Raw genomic sequence first — 15,964 nt, forward strand, 5'->3', positions numbered from 1 at the left:
CCATTCCCACACTGCCAAATAAACAGCACTCATAAAACTCAAGCGTCTGCTGCACAGGATGGCAGGAAGTTTACAATAAATGTCTGGATAAATCCATGAAAGACAGGGTTGCCAACTCCTCTCCAATGAAATACACTAATGGCTGCTGAAAAAGTCACACAAAGAAGATGATGTGATACCTCAATTTACATGTAAATTAAGTTCTTAGGTGTTTACAACATGAAAAAGACAAAGGTGGATGGTGTGAGTGAAGAATGGGCTAAAACTGGGCTATGGAGATGCAGTTTCTCCATTAGCTGACAGTGAGAGACACATCCTGACACCAGCTGCCCTTCTCTGGTCTCCCAGCCAGCTGACTAACACTGATCCAATGAACCTCAGTTTTGTCAGCAGTAGTTCAACGTGCTGTTTACCCTGGAAATGTACGACTAATTAATTTGTGGTCATGGCCAAAGATAGAGGCTGTCCAGCTCAGCGCAGGCCTGTGGCAAAGGTACAAGACCAAAGGCTCTGCTGGTTCCAGAAAGCCCTCCCTTTCCTTCCCTTCCCTTCCTCCCCTCTAATGCTTTCACTGGAGAAGAGAGGGACTGTGTTTCTGTTCTTGCTGCTGCAAAAGGCAAGCGGCTCAAGAACGGCTTTCATTAAAACAGCGAAAACTGTTGGATGCAAAATCCATTTAAAAATGAAAAATTCCTTAGAAACTGTCCTGTCCGTATGCCCACAGAGATTTTGCAGAAATCTGATTTCCCTTTTTTTCCCCCAGAGCAGATATTCACACATCTAACTTTCTCAGATGTAGGTGCTTATCACTTCAGTCTTGAGAAAAGAAATTAGAAATTAGATCTGTAAAAGAAAGGTCATTAGAAGGCCACAACTTTCTTGAATGGCAGACGTATTGCTCAAGTCAGTGCTTTTATAATGAAAGATAAATTATTTTTCATACACACTTTCAGATTCCACCAGTTTTCCCTCCTATGCAATCATAAGAGCACTTATAATGTGTTCCAACAGATAAATGTAGGTGTGATCTTCTTCAACAAATAGTCCCCTTAATACCTATCACTTCAACACATGCACGTAGATTCTCCATTTTCTTACAGAGTAGTACTAATTGGTACTCATGCATCTCCTCAATCAGTGTTGTTTTAATGCTATGGCATTGAAAATAACACGGTGTGATTCTTGGAATGACTTACCTTGCAATTAACAATCAGAGTCAATGAACTCACTATAGGTGCTTTCCCGCAAAAATCAATCTGAACTTACTTTACGAGCTGTTTTAATCCTGTTTCTCAGTCCACCTCCAGTCTGTTCTGACAAGTTTCCACCTACTGCCCACTACAGACACTGCAAACCATCAATTTTTCAGCTGTAATGGCAACAATGGGTAGCGGGAAGCCTGTCATTCCTATAATGACTGTGCTGTCATGAATATAATGGCTATGCTGTTATGTTTTATAGACAGGAAGTTCACATATTCCCGCTGTGAGCAAGAAGCACTGTAGCTGAGGGCAGCTAGCTTTGCTGGGCTGAAATTGCACCATTTCTATTTGATGTTATAAGGTTGTTTTGTGGCAGCAGTGAGCGGTGTGTAATGGTAAAAAAAAAAGGGAAGAATGTGATGAGACAAATGTGTTACAGATATGTAGCCACCTGATCTCTGTGTTTGTACGTCGTCTCTGTAAAATCTTTGATGCCACATTTTTCTTGCCTGTTTTGAACGATTTCACGATGAAACAGCCGTGCTGATGTCGTGTGACGAGTTGCAGCTAATCTGTCAGAGATCAGGACCAAATGATGTGGACGTCAGTCAAACGTCAATAACATCAATACGTCAAACGTCAGTAATGTTACTTTGCACTGATACTGAAACAAGCAGTAATGATTGGGGACTGGCTTATCACTGGCAGCAACAACACAAGTCTCTGATCTGCTACAGGTTGCCAAGTAAAGCACACTCACAGCGAGCTCGTCATTACTCTAAAGTAAGCCCAATGGCAAGTGCAATAATGAAGGGCTCCCTGTACATTATCCTGCATATTACACTGCTGCTTACCAAAAACATCAATCATGTGACACAATATACTGATTTTAGATGTTTTTCTTGAATGCAACAAACTAATTATCAAGGCTGCAGCCATTGAAATGTTTGTAACTAGCATCCATGGCTACACCGTGAAAGACCTGGACAGCAACATAAACAAATCCAACAGGGCTGCTGTACAGCCTCTGAGGCAATGTACAGTCTCTCCATATAAATCAGTATCCCCATGCTATAATCTATAAAACCTTCAAATCAACAAATATAAAGAAATAACACTCCCAAAAGCCACACAAGGAACCTTACATGACAAATACCCTTTACTATAATGTGCCTACAAACAAATGAATTAGAAAACCACACTATTCAAAAACCATGTTAATGACGGGCCATCTAATAGCGCTGTGAAAGGGCTGCATTGTGCCTGAGCTAGTCATCCAATGGCAAATCTCAATCGCTTGCATATTTATTGATGTTCGATGAAGCCATGCAAATCAATTCAGCAACACTCTGCAGCATCAGCCTCGTAGTTACAGTGCAACAAGGGGGATTTCTTTTAAACGTGCGGGTAAGCCATAAGACTGAGCAATGTAATCAGCGAGGCCATTCACCATGACTGCCATCATTACTGCCAGAAGCAGGCCTCGGTGCCAGCGAGTCAGAGGGTAGTCCATCCAAGAATATCTATTCCAACTTTCGCAAGATGAATTCCTTTGGAGATGCCATCTGTTTGTCTATCGCCCGTGAGCCACGTGCACAGGTTAGATCAAGTTATTACAGCAGACGTGTCTCAAGCCACCTTTTTTGTGTGAGTCCTCTTCACTGTGTTTTGTTCCACCTCTGTGAGGTGACCACAGATTTTCTCAGGTCATATCTACCTTCACCCAGGAGTATTTCATTGGAAATCTGGTTGGAATGTACTGTAGTGTGCTTGGATTAGTCAACATCATCTATAAAAATCCTTTCATGGTCAGACACTAATGCTTGAAATGTGGTTTCCTTGGAGCTGCTCAAAGAGCTCCGGGTGTTATCAGGTTGGCCCATGGCAATGACAGAACATTTGCATGAGAGATATACATAGGATGGTTCTGCAAAAGTATCCAAATTTGACTCATTCTGCTTATTAGCTGCATTATTGGCATTAGAATTCCAGATGAGCTCAGTGAGCGCATGAAGCAAGCCGTGGCCACAGGAGCACTTCCCTGACTGATCCTCTGAACTGCAATGTTTCGTCTTCACGTGTTTAGGTTGAGTGCAGCTTGTGCTGATTTCAGCTTTATTGCACCCAACTGTTTGACCAACTTAATGATAATTTAATGGCCATACATGGTGGGAGGCACTGCTGCAGGAGTATATGCAGGAATTCTGTCCACAAGTCAGATAAGTCACTGGGAACCTGGCAGTGGGGGTGGGGTATGTGGGCTTTCAGGTTACCCAGAACTCACCTTACCAACTTTACAGTCTTCATTAGACCCCCAAACCAGAAGAGTAGGCTAGGATCTGAGTACATCCATAGTGATTTTTCACCTAATTGTAACTAAAATGAAAACATTTACTCCATTAAATACACATTACAAGAGCAAACGTGTCAGTAACATCACAGCTTCCATTTTCATGCTTCCATATTGTGTTCTGTTTTTTCTTTCTTTCTTTTTCTTGCATGAAGACCTGCACCAACCGCTGCCTAATTCCTGTGGCATGTTGTGTCTTGTCCTTTGTTTCAATTTAATATCCAGACTGGGCCTTCGGAACACAATCCACTGCTTATATATGTGACAGCCAGCCATTCACTGAAACACGCATCCTCAATCAAAGTGGTGTGGCATTTGCAAAGAGGCGATTGCATTGTTTCACTGGCAGACCTCACTATTTTTTTAAGCGTGCCCCAAACACAAAACAAATATGTGTGAAATACTTGTTGGACTACGACGTGCAATGAAATACTGATGGGGTGATTCTTTTTCAGATGTATGTATTTTTTTTTTGGTCAGATCGGATGATGGAGAGCATATTGGCAGTCCGCGCACATCAATCAAGGCTCACCTACCGGATGGTACTTCGGATGCCACGCTTTCTCTCGGCTGTGTTTGATGCAAAGTCTCTCAGATTTGGCCGCCCTTTTCCCGCACGGGTCCTCCGGTGTCCTCCAGAAGCAGGTGTGACCACAATCTCGCCTTGTTGTATTCCCATATGTTGTCGCCAGCGCAATTATGAATGCTCCAGTTGATCGGTGACTGGATAGCCTGTGTGATCATGTGCTGCCAGCTCCTCTCTCTCTCTCTCGCTCTCTCTCTCTCTCTCTCTCTCTCTCTCTCTCTCTGTCTCCTCTCTGTAACTGCTCCCTCCGCCCGATTATCTCCCCGCTGCGGCACTGGCTACATGGTAATATGGAGAAATAAAACGTGCCTGACTCGCTGGCGAACTTGTGCGCCTTATTATGGCAATTAGTCGCCGGACCGGTCCGTGCTTGCTCATCCGTGCACCTTTTGCAAAATCTGCTGCCTCTCAGCTATATCCGCTATTTGCACGGAATAAATTGCCCCTGAGACGCTGAATCGTGTTTTATTTTCTGAAAGAGGAGAAAAAAAATCTCTCCAATCTGCCGGCTGAGGCTGGAGAAGAGGAACAGAGGAGAGAAAGACTGAGGCGTAAAAGGATGGAGAGGATTAAAGGAGAAGGAGGAGGAGGCTGGAACACATTTGTGAAAGCCTTTCCTCTGTATGTCATTTGAATAACAGTGAGACACGTTGCATATTTTCCATTTCTCTCTCCCTCTCTGTCTCTCCTTCACTCAGCTGTTCCCTGTTTTTCACTCTGATATGAACTTGGGCAAAACAAGCAGTACAAATCACTGATAAATATACTGCAAATGTTATCTATCTATCTATCTATCTATCTATCTATCTATCTATCTATACACAGTTCCAGACAGATTTTGCTGGTCTCATTCCTGCTCCCTCTTTGTCAGTGATGGATGTTATTTTTATTTATTTATTTATTGTAATTGGAGCTCCGCTCTGATCTCCACAGCATGTTGAGCAGGTTACGATTCTGTCCAATCATGGCACTGTTTGTACGAGCCTTGACAGCGAGCGTTTTCAAAGTGGTCCTCAAATTGGTTGGACATCTGTTCCAGTCCCCAGAGTGATGTGGACCACGGCTCGCAGTGGGTGGAACCGAGCCCTGTGTGAGGACTGAGTGTTGTGAATCCCACCGGTGGGGCTGAGCTCAGACCAGCTGCTTATCTTTCAGTTGTGTATCAAAAACCAACACTTGTCAGCTTGAGAGCTCTCCATGAATCAGCTGGTGTGACTAGGTGTGGCACAGCTCTAGCCTCTTTTCCCATACCTCTGTGTGGTATTTCACTGTATGAAATGGGCTGTCTCCACAGTTTTGATGTTGTGCTATGTCCCTCAATCATGGTCCAAGGCTTGTGATTTGTGTAGAAGAGCAGGACTTAATACATGAAAGGCAAAACTGGAAGCAATGATCAGTGGCTCCTATAATTACAATGCAGAGCGTCAGCGTCATAACATTAATGATTCACTAGGACCTTGAAAAATGAAAAATGCGGCTACTCGAAGCTTTCTGTGCCATCATGCACTCCTGTGCTCACAATGCGTTTGATGTAATTTTGTGAGCATCAAATTAATGTCAGTGTTTCCCCGGGAAATGATTACTGTAACATCTGAGAGTGTTATAGCGTGGCAAAGGGACTGGGTGCTTGGAGCAAGTAACCTACAAGTGTGGCTCTCCTCACTGAGAGATGAGGCTTGACAGAAAGGCAGAGAGGCCTGTAACCTGAACTAAACCTGTTCGAGCTGTGCTTTTTCTCAGCACACTGACAGGCGTTGTCTCTTTGCTTGACGCCTACAGTGTCAGTGTGCACGCGAATGTGCAGCTTTATAGTCCTAATCTGAGTGATATGCACTGTGGAGTCACAAAACTTTTCATTAAGATGCCCCAGTCTCATAAAAATGTCATGATAGGTGATTTTTATGCAGGCTTGTTTGTAGTTGCCAGAGTTGCTTATCAAAAGTGCATGCCCCCGGCAAACTGTGTGACACCAGTGTTGAGCTGAACGTGCACGCTCCTCAGACATGTGCTGCTAGAAATATACCACACCATCAGAGGAGCGATCTGTCATTGTGTGCACGCAAGTCATCGATAGGTCCAATCACTGCTGCAGTCATGCTGACAGGTCCGGACACTTCAGTGGCTCTGCAGGCTGACTGTAGATTTCTTTTTACAGCTACTATTCAATCAATTTGTAAGATGAACTAAGCTTTATGGACTCCGTGCTTAATTTATTCAAATGCATGTTGAAACACTGAGAGAACTGCTATGTCCTGCTGTGTTGTACTGGCTAATGTCAACAACCTTACTTGAGTGCATGACTCACTGTCGGTAGCTGATGTGGGTGTACAGGAGCGAGCACATTTTGTGTTAATTAAGTTACCTGGTTTTCATACAGGTACACTGTATATGTATATACATATGTTCATAATACATCTCTGTGGTTTGCTCTATGGTCAGGCTGATCACTGGTGCTGTCCTTGAAGGCTGTGCCTATCTGGCTCTTGTTTATAGCCAGCTGTTAAGATCCATTTCTGATAAAGTGGCTCTCTGTCCATCCATTGAACAATTGTACTGCTAAATGTGCTCTGCCATTAACAGGGCCATATTGTAATTAGACTGCAGATTGAGTGAGAGATGGAGTGTTACGTGATGTTCAACCCATTTTCTGCAGAGGAAAAAATACACAAGGCCCAGTGGCTCCAATATGCAAATCCTTTAGAAGGACTCCTTAAACAGGGCTGAGATAGAGGTCGCAGGTTCAGGAAACCGCTGCAGTTTGCAGTAGTTCAGAGGAATATTTTCAGGTAGTTAGCAGTATTTTTGCTTTATACCATTAAGATGTAATGATCAACATTGAGATCATCTTGTTCAAAGTCACCTTCCCCGCTAATTTGTAAGAGTGCCCAGCCAGCGTTCAGGACGCAGCGGAGGAGTAACTCTAATATCTGACCCCTCTTGTGACAGTTTGCCATTTTCGTCTCTGTCCCACTGCCACAGCTCTCCATCTATGCCGCATTTCTTTCCTTATCCTCCCTCTCCATGGCGTCTCAGTGGGAGTGGGAGTGTAATTACGCAGTCAGACGGTGTTTACAGACGCAAAAGCGCTTTAATTTATTCCAACAGTTAGCAGTAATTCCCCACTTTAATTTATAGCTCCTCCACCCAGTGGGAAAACGAGAGAAGCAGATAGTGAGAACGAGGGGGAGAGAGAAGGAGCATATGGACGTTATATTACAGAATACAGTTGACAACTTCTACAAGGCGAACAGACACGTAAAAGCCATCACCATTGGTTTTACTACACATTTAAGGTGTTTTTTTTCCAATCAGTGGGGGCTTTTAGCTTGCTCTGTAATGGAGGGAATGGCAACAAAAAAAGATGTTCATGGCTGTGTTATTTGTAGCTGAAAACCATATGTGTTGCTACTGCTCAGTAATTATCTTCCTGCAGATGGTCAACAGTGGTACTCACGTCAGGTCAGGCTGTAGACCACGTAAAGCAGAGGAGTGAGGGGTAGTTTAGTTTCTGGTAACCGTCATATAATCAACACTGTGCCTGGGCAGTCACTCGCCCTTTCCAATGTGTTACACCTCTCGTCTTGTAAACAGGTTTCCAGCCACTTTTAGGTGTGATTTACCACAAATATGGAGTCATTTTCAGGCCAAAAGTGCATCCACTCCTGTGTTTTCTTAACCTATAAGCCCCTCTAAAGCTGTGAACATTGGTGAGAAAACTGGCATTGATTACATTCATACTGCCACCTCACAACAGCTACAATGGTTCTTATTGACTTTTTGGAAACTATGTGAAGCAAGGTACAAAACCTTAATGGCCGCACCAAAAGAATTATGTCAAGATACCCAAGAAAAACAGCTTGCTGAACTGTAGCAGGTGGCGCGGAAACACGCCTCTCCCCAGCATGAAAGTGCAGTATTGATGCAGCTGTTGACGGCAATTTGAAACAGGAACAAGGAAAAGAAAAGAAACCTTAGATGAAATCGTTGCATCGAGGACTGTCTTTGAAAAGATATATTCAAGAAAGCAATTGAGTGTGCTGAGAGAGTTTGACATTGATAGAGACACTAAATGCAGTGTCATCTTCCAGGACTGTATTTGCCATCGTCATGCAGCAAACAAACACTGATAAACCTAAAGGCCTCTCCAAATTGGATGATCCTGATTTACATTTACTCATTTAGCTTCTGTTCCCATACAGAAGGCAAATTGCATTTAATGTAATGCTAGAATAAGCTTAAATTCCTCGATAGCCAACATTACAGCAAAGCATTAATAAGACCATTAGTAGGAGTGCAAGAGTCAAAGCCACAGGGGCCTGACAGTGAATGTAATGAATCTTCCTGTGTGGCTAGAATGATCATTTATAATAAAGAAACACTAATTAAAGAAACAAGGAATTTTCAGTGCACAGAGAGAAAGAAGATATATTATGTAGAGGGGAATGAAGGTTGCTTCAGAGGCCAGAGGACTGCAGAGGACAAGGGGACATGAGGATATTAGATTTTAGGTGAAAACAGAGACACTGATTGCTGCGTTGACTGGGAACATGAAGCTGACTTCAGCCATGATGAACCACAGATGACTAGCTGATGTGACGATGGGTGGAGCCACAGATCTGTCACCACAGGGAAAAGAGGGCTGACCAAAGAGCAGACATGCAAGGAAGCTGGATTCTGCAAATAAGCTGCATCTGTCACTGGTCACACATGTCAGCGGCAAAACCACACGGAATTGGCAGAGAGCTGGCTCATCTGGCAAGTCTCCTCAGTAATTATGGCAGACTAAACGATATCACTGGGTTGTTCTGGTGAGCCAGCAGTCAACACACACCATGTAACTGTGACCTGGTTTGATTTTGGCTGGAAACTTTTATAATGTCATCCTGCTTTTAGAGAGACTAGGCAACGGAGGGCAAATTGGATGAGTGTAAATGCTGACAATTTGGAGTCAAATATTTAAAATCTATTCAAAACAATACTGCACAAAATGATCAGGGTGGCCCAGAGTGGCTGAACCTTGTTTAACAAAGAGCTTAAGATGTTACACTATAAACCTCACTGTCACAACAGAGTTAGATTTAGCATTGCGCTCCCGTACCACTGTCTCATGGTTGACACTTTCGATAGCACAACCAGAGACGCTGTCTTTTTCACTCCCCACATTGTTCTTTCTTGGCGCCTACATAACCAACAATGCAACTCAACTCAGTTCACTCTGCTGAACAGATTTGAGTGTGCTATGCTACTGTCAACTAATGTAGCCTGGAGCTGCTAAACTCAAGCAGAGACGAGGCGCGGGCTGCAGAGGTCCGGTGGACTCACTTCGTCCTAACTCCACACCGACACTTTTTTTTTTTTCATTTGCAAACTTGTAGTCTTCAGCCTTGACTGAGACAGACTCAAGTGACATCAGAGTTTGTCCTCCTCCTGCAGCCTATGCAGCTTTTTTTCATGTATGCAGTAATATCTGCCAACACACTGATGTGCACATTGGACGTGAAATTGAAAATTGGACACAGGCAGGAATAGTCACAGAATATATATCCAGTGTGAGAAACTAATATAAGACCCTTCCCCTGCTCTCCCCAAACACTGAGACTACACTCCTTCACCCAAAAGATTTTAAATCCCTCCCCTTTTACTGACCCCTGTTTGGAAATCTTGATGATTGTGCTATCGCATTTAGTATATATGGCTAAATAAGCAAAGTATGTAATCCTTAAGTATTAGGTATGAACTAATCTGCTTCATTAGGACATTAGGAACAAAAAAAACCCAACAACACTGACATAAATCAAGTGAGATAACCAAAACTGTTAGTGTGTTCACGTTCATTCATTGTTCATAATAAGATTTCCAACAGCCCAGATACAAAGAGAAAACCTCTGCACTGCCTCCGACATTTTCAACTTTATTGCTTATGTCACCAAAACATTTCAGTGAATTATCGCATATGACCATTTCAGAAAGCATCTGTCACATGATTTAGGAATAGAATCTAATGGGACAAACACGGCAGCCATCACTCTCGTTTCAGTGCAGAGTCATTACCTCGTGGACATTTCAGTTCAAAAAGTTCTGCTCATCTGATGAATAATTACTGTGCATGTCGGAAGTCAATTGGTTCTCGAGTGTGATGTCGGTGTTGAATGGGAACATTAGATACCACACAAGCCCATAAACACTGTAGAGGGGGAGATAGATCAATCTTGTGTCCAGATTGGGAAATGAATAAAAACACAGAGCATGTTGAGTTTTTGGAAGCCGTTTCTTCATATTTTTTACACCATCTTAGGTAAACCCAGGAATAGGAAAAAAGGTACAAATTATTGCAATAAATTTCCACAAAAACCCTCAAGACCCAATACAAGTACATCATAAAACACAATCACAGAACAATTTGTGGATAATAAATTAGCATACAGCGTGTGAAGCTTGCAACAGTGGGCCGTTTCACAGCCAGTTTTACTAGAAATGGCTCAAAAACCTTCTCCATCTTAAACACATTTGCATATTCAGAATTGCTACAGTATAAAGATTAAAGAAGTGAAGTTGAAATTTCCCTACCTGTCACATCATCCAATTTTAAATAGCGAGATAAAACTGAGAAAAGCATGTAATGTTCAAAGGACTGCTTATGAACGCTGGAAATTTCACATTCATGTGAAAGTAAATGGGTTTTTTGTGAGAACCATAACAATGTGCTTTCTAACCATATCACCTCTCTGTGGGGCCTCAAACTATAAACACAATCACGTCGCCTCGCTGTCATTTACATAGACATTCCAGTGTTCACTCTCCCTTTAAACCATTCATCTTGCTGCATTTTCTTCACTGGAGACATAAAATCAGCAATAGATGGGTAAACCATATCAATCAGCGCTTAAAGAGGAGGGAAAAGGAATAAGTTTTATTGCTGGATAATAAAACAGGTGATAAACAGGTGTGGAAGAGGGAAGGAAAGAAACGTTCATTTCAGACTTTAATATCCCCTTTTCCTTCTCGTGCAATCAGCAAACCATCAAACCGTACTGTAAAGGGTAGTGATCCATTAGAGCATGATAACAGTCATTTTGACTAGATGAACCGAGTCAGACCACTCAACTAAACCCGAAGCAGCTGTCAAATTCAACTTAAGTGACATGACCTGCTAACTAATAAATCCTCACTGCTCAGTATATTTTGTTTGTCCTTGTAGCTAATTTAATTACATTTCTATACAAGTGATGTTGGTCTCATCCATTTTGTCTGTCCTTGTTTCTCCTACTTGACTAATGCTCCTGGGATCCTCTTCCTGCTGGTGTTTCTGGGGGAGAGGAATTACAGTCAGATTATAGAAGGGGAGGGGGTGTTACTGTCAAGAGTCAGCCCTCCTGTTAATTTGCCACACAGAGTGGTATTTTCCTCCCGGTACTCACAGAGGCACAACCAAATATTTACAGAGGCACACATTCTTAAATCCACATCGCAGCCATCATTTGTACCCTGCCGAGGCAGATGTGAAGCATTCTTGGCACAGAGCAGGCTGGCACAGCAGGACGAGCGAGGTGGAGAGGAAGTGAAAGACAAAGTGAGAGAAACTCAGGGTTAAGTAGGTGTTTGGGCACAGCATCACCGCAAGTTGGAGGCCCAACAAGGGGTAATGCGTCCGTTGTCTGTTTTGGATTTTTCTTATTTTCAATAAATCCCATGAAAAGACCAAAACCAACAATGAATTGATAATACTCACAAATATTGTTTGTGTAGCTGAAGCCTGATATATCTTTTTTTTTTTTTCTCTGCTGCCATAGAGCTCCACTGTTTAAAAAAAATGAGCCACACTGTTGCTCTGGGTGACACGTTCATTCCCGTGAACACACACTGTAGTTTATTTTGGGTTTGTTCCTCACACTGCTGTAAATACTTACCAGTGCACCAAATGTGTCTTAATCCGCTGTGGAAAATAGTCCCAAACAAATGCAATATTTACTCCTGTTTGTGAGTGACATTTGCTAAAAAATACAGTGCAGCCGCTTGGCACACACACACACACACACATATGTATATATTTAAAGAGGAACAAAGGGGTTTGAGTCTGGGAGGTGTAGACTATAGTATGGAAATCAGAAAGTATGGAGAGACAGAATAATGCATTGCTGATTTAGCCTTGGAATTTGTTCACAATAACAAACATGTAAAATATTGGCTGCCTTATCCACTAATTGACTGTAGAGGGTGAGTTAGTCTCAGCATAAAACTCATTCCCCACAACCGCTGAAGACTCACTAAATTACTTATCAAACATTCTTTGTTGATGATTCCCAATTAAAGATCTAATTTTCCACACCACTGAGCTGACTTACTCTGTCCCACAACATACGGGGCAGAAATATTGGAGGCAGGGAAGGGAGACAAAATCACCACAGATGCATATTGTTGGGGGGTGTGAGTGAGTGTTAACGGGAAATCCTCCTTCCTCATACATTACCAGGGCTGCACCTTCCTCACGTGGACAACAATGCGTCCCAGCAAAGAGAGAAATTTTAATTATTGGTTTGAATTGCTGTTTATTTGGTTGTTTTCTCCCCTACAGGCTTGTTGGTTTGTTAACTCACAATTGCAGTTGGAGTTCCTTCCAGTTTAAAACTAAACCCAGAGCTCATTAAGTCTCTCCATCAGGGGTTCAGAAGTGGGTGCATGCTGGTGCGCCTTAAGGACTGGCCGAGGGTGCAGCAAGATTTACCATCTCATTGTTCACTTGTGCATTTTTAATGACGTTTCACCGCATCAAAAAATCTGTGGCATTTAGCTACATTAGCTACGCAGCTATTGACATGACGACTCATGGTTGCCAGTTGTCAAAGTGACAACACGCTTTACGGCTAAGTTTTCCAGAAGCTCAGCAGCCAGAACAATTGTGACGTCAGAGGAAGAGATGGAAACACGTGACACAGTATAAACAAAACTCAAAGAAAAGCTGGTAAGTGTCAGCCCTCAACACAGTGTGACAGGACTGAAACAGGGACCACCTGTCAGTGCAGTCACACCTGCAGGTTGTGATGTCTCTCTCCAGCAGCCTCACACCTGCCATGACAAAGCCAGCGGCCTTTTTTTTTTTGTCACGGTACACCTTAAATATAAGCTCATTTAAATGTTGAAGAAAATTAAAGAAATACACCTTACATATTAGCATTTTTAATTCTATTCATAATGTATTTTAAGTTAATTATCGATCCATAAATCTGCAAAATACCAGTTTGGAGTGATTGGGAATAGACCTATATTTAACTTTTTTCAGTAGCATATCGTAGGGCATTATTAAATGTAAATTTGTTGAAACAGACCAGCATGTTATATAAGGGATCGACAAAGCATTTCCTTTGAAGGGATGCCATGCTCTAAAAAAGCATAGGAACCCATTAAGGGACTGAGGAAATGGCTGGACTCCAAATGCAGAACACGGATACTGATGATTAGAATAATAATATGATTTATTGTAAGGAAAATGGATAATGATCACTGAGAGATGTTTCGTGTAGATCCAGAAAGGAGAGGGCAGGCAGGTGAGGTGAGTCAGCAGGTTTTTCTAGTGGTGGACTGGAGCTGGGCAGGCTTGGCAGGTTGAAACACAAGGAGAGCAGACTAAGCTACTCGGAAGGCAGGCGAGGCAAAACTATAGAGCACAGAACAAAGAACTAAGAGCACAAAGTGGCCGAGACGTGTTACCAGGCTGGTGAGGACAACAATCTGGCAAAGACTGACGAGAGGAGATCCGGGTTTTTATCCCGTGGCTGGTGATGCTGGATTGGCTGCAGCTGTGGCAGATCAATGGCCCTGTGAGCAGGTGTAGGTGAGCCATGATTGCAGGGAACCACCCAATCCAGACACACATACACACACACACACACACACACACACACACACACACACACACACACACACACACACACACACAAGGACAGACACAAGGAGAGACTAACACAAAGGGACAGGGAAAAATACATGGAAACATAAGGAAAGGGAGGAGGAGGAGGCTTCCTAACAGAACCATTGCTCTGCATATTAGTAAATAAATATTTCAATATTTTTAAGTTAGTGAATAGAAAATTAATTGATACCACTAAATGTACATCTGCAATTAAACAAGCAATAAAGCCTAATCTTCGATTTTCTGTTTTGATGAATGTAAAAAGTGTAATGTTAGGGTCTTGGCTGTTGACTAAGAAGTTATCAGATATCAGCCTCAGTCTTTGTACCATGATTAGCATTTGATATGTTATAATGTTATTTAAATACATGGAATGATTAATGGATTTTTAAAGAACTCAGCAGTAAATATTGAATTTTATTTCCCCCACTAATTTTTAGAGTTGTCAGCCGTCATGAAGCTTGCTGATTAAATCCAGCTGATAATGGTCCAATTAACAACCTCTCACTAACTGCATGACTCTACATGACAGACTTAGCTTGGTACACGATAGGAACACATACAAAGACATGGAAATGTCCCTTTTTCTAAACTGATGATTAAATGAAAATATGAACACATCAGTGGGGTGCGGTTCAAAGCTGTGGACTCTGAGTTCTGAGTTACATTTGTCAGAGTTATAGATAGATAGATAGATAGATAGATAGATAGATAGATAGATAGATAGATTAGCTCCCATTTCTAAATCTTAATGTAGCTCTGTTTACATCTTCCCCATTGGCCTTTGGACTTGAGTAATAATAGGCAGATAATTATCCAGGCTCTATTTGTATGAATCAAGGAGTGATGTTTTGGCTGGGAAATCCTGCAATAGCCTCAGCCTTAAGCAAAGTGGTTGGCAATATCAAGATGCTTATCTGTACATTAACAGTGAAATGGGTTTGGGGTTGAAGGAGATAGAAATATTAGGTAGCTTAAAAACTGTGTTATTTAAGGGAACAGTTTCAGTGCCACTGACAGCACTCACTCTCCCAGGGGGAGCCAGCGGGGAGAGAAACTGAGGGCAGTTATTGATCCAGTGATCTGCTCTGCATGTGGGCAGGGAGTCACAAGTGCAATACAGTCCTTTATTTCCCACTAACCTACATCAAATGGTTTTATGGCAGAAGGAGGCAGAAAAGCTTTAGAGTTTGCAAGGAGGTCAGAGCTGCGTCCAGCTCCCTGGTGCAGGAAATGGCTTCACGCCAAGCCGTGAGAACAGCTCTGGATACTGCTGTTGTTGACTCTCTGTCACACCTTTCTCATCTGTCCTGCCCAGTGCAACATCTGCCAGAACCTCAAAAGGATCAAAAAATTTCATCAGGGACAGATGTTCCCCTATTTATACCAGAGCATTTACAGTAAATGACCTTTTGCTGAAACTGAGCTCAGCGTTGGCTTTGCTAACTGGACTTTTTAAACAAAATGGAGCAGGGCTTAATTTAAGTCAGAGAAGTTGGCCATTATTCCCACAGAGGTACAAGATAAGGTTGCTGCTGGTCACTACTTTTGATACTGTCAACAATTTCAATGCATCTTTCATTAGTTTCTGATTTCCCTATCCTGTCTTTGGCACTGAAGCCCATTGTTTTTACTGAAACTATAAACCTTTAATTAATTAACATTTTGGGCCCTGAAAGCATTTCAGTATTCCCAGCAGTAAGACGATGTTCGCCAGATTGGGAACAGTGAGAACAGCGTGGCTCATTAATGTATTTTTAATAGTTTTTTGGACAACAATGGTGCCCTATGGCACAGTGTGTTTCAGTCATGAAAAAACAATTTAGATCATAGTATAAAAGTGCTGGAGTGTGCAGGTAGATTGGGAGAGAGGCCCCTGAACAGACTGAATTCCAAACATATATCTTCATCCACGTTTT

The 15,964-nt window shown here is 42.3% G+C and overlaps 1 protein-coding gene across 2 annotated transcripts in view; it reads right to left on the bottom strand.

Annotated features, from left to right (window-relative positions):
• The window catches only part of flrt1a (fibronectin leucine rich transmembrane protein 1a), a 42,474-nt gene extending 38,112 nt beyond the window's left edge, over window positions 1-4,362 (bottom strand). Inside the window, exon 1 of one of the 2 annotated variants that reach the window (XM_076750943.1) lies at window positions 4,089-4,362. The gene's annotated coding sequence lies outside the window, so the exon portion shown is untranslated. The remainder of the gene's footprint in view (window positions 1-4,088) is intronic. The other variant, XM_076750944.1, reaches the window with a different exon arrangement.
• Between the last annotated feature and the right edge of the window lie 11,602 nt (window positions 4,363-15,964).

This window comes from Chaetodon auriga, chromosome 15 (genome assembly GCF_051107435.1).
Source record: "Chaetodon auriga isolate fChaAug3 chromosome 15, fChaAug3.hap1, whole genome shotgun sequence".
Classification (NCBI taxonomy): domain Eukaryota; kingdom Metazoa; phylum Chordata; class Actinopteri; order Chaetodontiformes; family Chaetodontidae; genus Chaetodon; species Chaetodon auriga.